This window comes from Lonchura striata, chromosome 28, assembly GCF_050655825.1.
Source record: "Lonchura striata isolate lonStrDom1 chromosome 28, ASM5065582v1, whole genome shotgun sequence".
Classification (NCBI taxonomy): Eukaryota; Metazoa; Chordata; class Aves; order Passeriformes; family Estrildidae; genus Lonchura; species Lonchura striata.
In genome coordinates, this window is record NC_140730.1 from 8,388,654 (window position 1) to 8,396,626 (window position 7,973).

Below are 7,973 nucleotides of genomic sequence, written 5' to 3' on the forward strand. Positions count from 1 at the left end.
CGGGGTAGACCTGGTATCCCGGAGCCGGGGTAGACCTTGTACCCGGCGGCCGGGGTAGACCTGGTATCCCGGAGCCGGGGTAGACCTTGTACCCGGCGGCCGGGGTAGACCTGGTATCCAGGAGCCGGGGTAGACCTTGTACCCGGCGGCCGGGGTAGACCTGGTATCCAGGAGACGGGGTAGACCTTGTACCCGGCGGCCGGGGTAGACCTGGTATCCAGGAGCCGGGGTAGACCTTGTACCCGGCGGCCGGGGTAGACCTGGTATCCAGGAGCCGGGGTAGACCTTGTACCCGGCGGCCGGGGTAGACCTGGTATCCCGGAGCCGGGGTAGACCTTGTACCCGGCGGCCGGGGTAGACCTGGTATCCCGGAGCCGGGGTAGACCTTGTACCCGGCGGCCGGGGTAGACCTGGTATCCAGGAGCCGGGGTAGACCTTGTACCCGGCGGCCGGGGTAGACCTGGTATCCCGGAGCCGGGGTAGACCTTGTACCCGGCGGCCGGGGTAGACCTGGTATCCAGGAGACGGGGTAGACCTTGTACCCGGCGGCCGGGGTAGACCTGGTATCCAGGAGCCGGGGTAGACCTTGTACCCGGCGGCCGGGGTAGACCTGGTATCCAGGAGCCGGGGTAGACCTTGTACCCGGCGGCCGGGGTAGACCTGGTATCCAGGAGACGGGGTAGACCTTGTACCCGGCGGCCGGGGTAGACCTGGTATCCAGGAGACGGGGTAGACCTTGTACCCGGCGGCCGGGGTAGACCTGGTATCCAGGAGCCGGGGTAGACCTTGTACCCGGCGGCCGGGGTAGACCTGGTATCCCGGAGCCGGGGTAGACCTTGTACCCGGCGGCCGGGGTAGACCTGGTATCCCGGAGCCGGGGTAGACCTTGTACCCGGCGGCCGGGGTAGACCTGGTATCCCGGAGCCGGGGTAGACCTTGTACCCGGCGGCCGGGGTAGACCTGGTATCCAGGAGACGGGGTAGACCTTGTACCCGGCGGCCGGGGTAGACCTGGTATCCAGGAGACGGGGTAGACCTTGTACCCGGCGGCCGGGGTAGACCTGGTATCCCGGAGCCGGGGTAGACCTTGTACCCGGCGGCCGGGGTAGACCTGGTATCCAGGAGCCGGGGTAGACCTTGTACCCGGCGGCCGGGGTAGACCTGGTATCCAGGAGACGGGGTAGACCTTGTACCCGGCGGCCGGGGTAGACCTGGTATCCCGGAGCCGGGGTAGACCTTGTACCCGGCGGCCGGGGTAGACCTGGTATCCAGGAGACGGGGTAGACCTTGTACCCGGCGGCCGGGGTAGACCTGGTATCCAGGAGACGGGGTAGACCTTGTACCCGGCGGCCGGGGTAGACCTGGTATCCAGGAGACGGGGTAGACCTTGTACCCGGCGGCCGGGGTAGACCTGGTATCCAGGAGACGGGGTAGACCTTGTACCCGGCGGCCGGGGTAGACCTGGTATCCAGGAGACGGGGTAGACCTTGTACCCGGCGGCCGGGGTAGACCTGGTATCCCGGAGACGGGGTAGACCTTGTACCCGGCGGCCGGGGTAGACCTGGTATCCCGGAGCCGGGGTAGACCTTGTACCCGGCGGCCGGGGTAGACCTGGTATCCCGGAGCCGGGGTAGACCTTGTACCCGGCGGCCGGGGTAGACCTGGTATCCCGGAGCCGGGGTAGACCTTGTACCCGGCGGCCGGGGTAGACCTGGTATCCAGGAGACGGGGTAGACCTTGTACCCGGCGGCCGGGGTAGACCTGGTATCCAGGAGACGGGGTAGACCTTGTACCCGGCGGCCGGGGTAGACCTGGTATCCCGGAGACGGGGTAGACCTTGTACCCGGCGGCCGGGGTAGACCTGGTATCCCGGCGGCCGGGGTAGACCTTGTTCCAGGCGGCCGGGGTAGACCTGGTATCCAGGAGACGGGGTAGACCTTGTACCCGGCGGCCGGGGTAGACCTGGTATCCCGGAGCCGGGGTAGACCTTGTACCCGGCGGCCGGGGTAGACCTGGTATCCCGGAGCCGGGGTAGACCTTGTACCCGGCGGCCGGGGTAGACCTGGTATCCAGGAGCCGGGGTAGACCTTGTACCCGGCGGCCGGGGTAGACCTGGTATCCAGGAGACGGGGTAGACCTTGTACCCGGCGGCCGGGGTAGACCTGGTATCCAGGAGCCGGGGTAGACCTTGTACCCGGCGGCCGGGGTAGACCTGGTATCCAGGAGCCGGGGTAGACCTTGTACCCGGCGGCCGGGGTAGACCTGGTATCCCGGAACCGGGGTAGACCTTGTACCCGGCGGCCGGGGTAGACCTGGTATCCCGGAGCCGGGGTAGACCTTGTACCCGGCGGCCGGGGTAGACCTGGTATCCAGGAGCCGGGGTAGACCTTGTACCCGGCGGCCGGGGTAGACCTGGTATCCCGGAGCCGGGGTAGACCTTGTACCCGGCGGCCGGGGTAGACCTGGTATCCAGGAGACGGGGTAGACCTTGTACCCGGCGGCCGGGGTAGACCTGGTATCCAGGAGCCGGGGTAGACCTTGTACCCGGCGGCCGGGGTAGACCTGGTATCCAGGAGCCGGGGTAGACCTTGTACCCGGCGGCCGGGGTAGACCTGGTATCCAGGAGACGGGGTAGACCTTGTACCCGGCGGCCGGGGTAGACCTGGTATCCAGGAGCCGGGGTAGACCTTGTACGCGGCGGCCGGGGTAGACCTGGTATCCCGGAGCCGGGGTAGACCTTGTACCCGGCGGCCGGGGTAGACCTGGTATCCCGGAGCCGGGGTAGACCTTGTACCCGGCGGCCGGGGTAGACCTGGTATCCCGGAGCCGGGGTAGACCTTGTACCCGGCGGCCGGGGTAGACCTGGTATCCCGGAGCCGGGGTAGACCTTGTACCCGGCGGCCGGGGTAGACCTGGTATCCCGGAGCCGGGGTAGACCTTGTACCCGGCGGCCGGGGTAGACCTGGTATCCAGGAGACGGGGTAGACCTTGTACCCGGCGGCCGGGGTAGACCTGGTATCCAGGAGACGGGGTAGACCTTGTACCCGGCGGCCGGGGTAGACCTGGTATCCAGGAGACGGGGTAGACCTTGTACCCGGCGGCCGGGGTAGACCTGGTATCCAGGAGACGGGGTAGACCTTGTACCCGGCGGCCGGGGTAGACCTGGTATCCAGGAGCCGGGGTAGACCTTGTACCCGGCGGCCGGGGTAGACCTGGTATCCCGGAGCCGGGGTAGACCTTGTACCCGGCGGCCGGGGTAGACCTGGTATCCCGGAGCCGGGGTAGACCTTGTACCCGGCGGCCGGGGTAGACCTGGTATCCCGGAGCCGGGGTAGACCTTGTACCCGGCGGCCGGGGTAGACCTGGTATCCAGGAGCCGGGGTAGACCTTGTACCCGGCGGCCGGGGTAGACCTTGTACCCGGCGGCCGGGGTAGACCTGGTATCCAGGAGACGGGGTAGACCTTGTACCCGGCGGCCGGGGTAGACCTGGTATCCAGGAGACGGGGTAGACCTTGTACCCGGCGGCCGGGGTAGACCTGGTATCCAGGAGCCGGGGTAGACCTTGTACCCGGCGGCCGGGGTAGACCTGGTATCCAGGAGACGGGGTAGACCTTGTACCCGGCGGCCGGGGTAGACCTGGTATCCAGGAGCCGGGGTAGACCTTGTACCCGGCGGCCGGGGTAGACCTGGTATCCAGGAGCCGGGGTAGACCTTGTACCCGGCGGCCGGGGTAGACCTGGTATCCCGGAGCCGGGGTAGACCTTGTACCCGGCGGCCGGGGTAGACCTGGTATCCCGGAGCCGGGGTAGACCTTGTACCCGGCGGCCGGGGTAGACCTGGTATCCAGGAGCCGGGGTAGACCTTGTACCCGGCGGCCGGGGTAGACCTGGTATCCCGGAGCCGGGGTAGACCTTGTACCCGGCGGCCGGGGTAGACCTGGTATCCCGGAGCCGGGGTAGACCTTGTACCCGGCGGCCGGGGTAGACCTGGTATCCCGGAGCCGGGGTAGACCTTGTACCCGGCGGCCGGGGTAGACCTGGTATCCCGGAGCCGGGGTAGACCTTGTACCCGGCGGCCGGGGTAGACCTGGTATCCAGGAGACGGGGTAGACCTTGTACCCGGCGGCCGGGGTAGACCTGGTATCCAGGAGACGGGGTAGACCTTGTACCCGGCGGCCGGGGTAGACCTGGTATCCCGGAGACGGGGTAGACCTTGTACCCGGCGGCCGGGGTAGACCTGGTATCCCGGCGGCCGGGGTAGACCTTGTTCCAGGCGGCCGGGGTAGACCTGGTATCCAGGAGACGGGGTAGACCTTGTACCCGGCGGCCGGGGTAGACCTGGTATCCCGGAGCCGGGGTAGACCTTGTACCCGGCGGCCGGGGTAGACCTGGTATCCCGGAGCCGGGGTAGACCTTGTACCCGGCGGCCGGGGTAGACCTGGTATCCAGGAGCCGGGGTAGACCTTGTACCCGGCGGCCGGGGTAGACCTGGTATCCAGGAGACGGGGTAGACCTTGTACCCGGCGGCCGGGGTAGACCTGGTATCCAGGAGCCGGGGTAGACCTTGTACCCGGCGGCCGGGGTAGACCTGGTATCCAGGAGCCGGGGTAGACCTTGTACCCGGCGGCCGGGGTAGACCTGGTATCCCGGAACCGGGGTAGACCTTGTACCCGGCGGCCGGGGTAGACCTGGTATCCCGGAGCCGGGGTAGACCTTGTACCCGGCGGCCGGGGTAGACCTGGTATCCAGGAGCCGGGGTAGACCTTGTACCCGGCGGCCGGGGTAGACCTGGTATCCCGGAGCCGGGGTAGACCTTGTACCCGGCGGCCGGGGTAGACCTGGTATCCAGGAGACGGGGTAGACCTTGTACCCGGCGGCCGGGGTAGACCTGGTATCCAGGAGCCGGGGTAGACCTTGTACCCGGCGGCCGGGGTAGACCTGGTATCCAGGAGCCGGGGTAGACCTTGTACCCGGCGGCCGGGGTAGACCTGGTATCCAGGAGACGGGGTAGACCTTGTACCCGGCGGCCGGGGTAGACCTGGTATCCAGGAGCCGGGGTAGACCTTGTACGCGGCGGCCGGGGTAGACCTGGTATCCCGGAGCCGGGGTAGACCTTGTACCCGGCGGCCGGGGTAGACCTGGTATCCCGGAGCCGGGGTAGACCTTGTACCCGGCGGCCGGGGTAGACCTGGTATCCCGGAGCCGGGGTAGACCTTGTACCCGGCGGCCGGGGTAGACCTGGTATCCCGGAGCCGGGGTAGACCTTGTACCCGGCGGCCGGGGTAGACCTGGTATCCCGGAGCCGGGGTAGACCTTGTACCCGGCGGCCGGGGTAGACCTGGTATCCAGGAGACGGGGTAGACCTTGTACCCGGCGGCCGGGGTAGACCTGGTATCCAGGAGACGGGGTAGACCTTGTACCCGGCGGCCGGGGTAGACCTGGTATCCAGGAGACGGGGTAGACCTTGTACCCGGCGGCCGGGGTAGACCTGGTATCCAGGAGACGGGGTAGACCTTGTACCCGGCGGCCGGGGTAGACCTGGTATCCAGGAGCCGGGGTAGACCTTGTACCCGGCGGCCGGGGTAGACCTGGTATCCCGGAGCCGGGGTAGACCTTGTACCCGGCGGCCGGGGTAGACCTGGTATCCCGGAGCCGGGGTAGACCTTGTACCCGGCGGCCGGGGTAGACCTGGTATCCCGGAGCCGGGGTAGACCTTGTACCCGGCGGCCGGGGTAGACCTGGTATCCAGGAGCCGGGGTAGACCTTGTACCCGGCGGCCGGGGTAGACCTTGTACCCGGCGGCCGGGGTAGACCTGGTATCCAGGAGACGGGGTAGACCTTGTACCCGGCGGCCGGGGTAGACCTGGTATCCAGGAGACGGGGTAGACCTTGTACCCGGCGGCCGGGGTAGACCTGGTATCCAGGAGCCGGGGTAGACCTTGTACCCGGCGGCCGGGGTAGACCTGGTATCCAGGAGACGGGGTAGACCTTGTACCCGGCGGCCGGGGTAGACCTGGTATCCAGGAGCCGGGGTAGACCTTGTACCCGGCGGCCGGGGTAGACCTGGTATCCAGGAGCCGGGGTAGACCTTGTACCCGGCGGCCGGGGTAGACCTGGTATCCCGGAGCCGGGGTAGACCTTGTACCCGGCGGCCGGGGTAGACCTGGTATCCCGGAGCCGGGGTAGACCTTGTACCCGGCGGCCGGGGTAGACCTGGTATCCAGGAGCCGGGGTAGACCTTGTACCCGGCGGCCGGGGTAGACCTGGTATCCCGGAGCCGGGGTAGACCTTGTACCCGGCGGCCGGGGTAGACCTGGTATCCAGGAGACGGGGTAGACCTTGTACCCGGCGGCCGGGGTAGACCTGGTATCCAGGAGACGGGGTAGACCTTGTACCCGGCGGCCGGGGTAGACCTGGTATCCAGGAGCCGGGGTAGACCTTGTACCCGGCGGCCGGGGTAGACCTGGTATCCAGGAGACGGGGTAGACCTTGTACCCGGCGGCCGGGGTAGACCTGGTATCCAGGAGACGGGGTAGACCTTGTACCCGGCGGCCGGGGTAGACCTGGTATCCAGGAGCCGGGGTAGACCTTGTACCCGGCGGCCGGGGTAGACCTGGTATCCAGGAGACGGGGTAGACCTTGTACCCGGCGGCCGGGGTAGACCTGGTATCCAGGAGCCGGGGTAGACCTTGTACCCGGCGGCCGGGGTAGACCTGGTATCCCGGAGACGGGGTAGACCTTGTACCCGGCGGCCGGGGTAGACCTGGTATCCCGGAGCCGGGGTAGACCTGGTCTCCGTCCGCCCGGGTAGACCTGGTGTCGCGGCCGCCTGCGGAAGTTCACCAAGGGGTCGCTGTTCCAGGCTGCCTCCGGCTATGTCGACGTAGCGGTCGGCCTGCGCTGGCGCACCCTCCCGGTCGACTTCCACTCGTCTCCTTGGAGGCGTCGGCGGCCTTGGACTTATCTTTCCGTATATTGGGAGCGAGGTGACGGGCCGCGTCCCCGCAGGTTTCCAGGGTGCCTGCGTCGCAAGGCGGAGGATAGGGCGGCCGCGCCGCGCGGTCGTCGGGGCAGAGCGAGTGCCGCCTAGGCCGGGTGAGCCGCGTGGCTTGGTCCCGGTTCCCGTCCTGCCCAGGGCGCTCTTTCGGGGAGAGCTGCCCGAGAAGCCAGAGAGAAGAGAATGGGCAGTGTGAAGGGCCACCAGAGAGAGAGCCGAGAGCCGAGAGAGACGGCCCGAAAGACCGTGTCGAGAAGCCGCTCGCTGGCCGCAGCGAGGCGGTGAGAAGCCCCGCGTGTGTGTTGCTCCGCTCCGGTCGGCTGCCGTGCCGGCCCGGTTGAAGGGGGGGCGGCCCCCCTGGGACGATCGGTGGCAGGTGAGGCGGCGGCGCCTCGTCCCTTTTCCGCCTGGCCTTAAGCCGGGGCCCGCTCCGGCAGGCATTTTTCCGGCAGCCGGTCCGGTGGCAGTGGCCGGCAGCCGGGGGTCGACGCGGCCGGGCTTTTTTTTTCCCCGGCCCTCGCCCGAGAGCCTCCTCCCCGAGCAAGGCCCGGCCAGCCCGCCGCGGTGGCGGCGCCCGGTTCCCCCGCTCCCGACCTGTTTGCCAGCGTGTCCGTGTCGGAAGGGCAGCGGTGGGGCGCGCGGCCTGGCCTCGGCATTCGCCGCGTGGCCGGAGGGGCTCGGTGACGGCGGTCGCCCGATGAGCCGTGGAGCCGGGGTGGCGGCACCCCGTCCCACCGGCGCGTGCTGTTGAAGTCACCCCCTTCCTCGGCCTTAAGCCGGGGACCCGCCTTGCGGGCGGGCTGTTTTTTTCGCGGGCAGAGAGGGGCCGGCCGCGGTGGCCGGCCCGCCCTAGCACGGACCGAAGCCCCCGGCAGAGAGCAACCCCCGGAAGGTCGCGGGCGAGGCGGCGGCGCCTCGCCCTTCCTCGGTCGTGGCGACCGAGCCCGCTTCTGCCCCGGGCGGTCCGTTGCTATTTT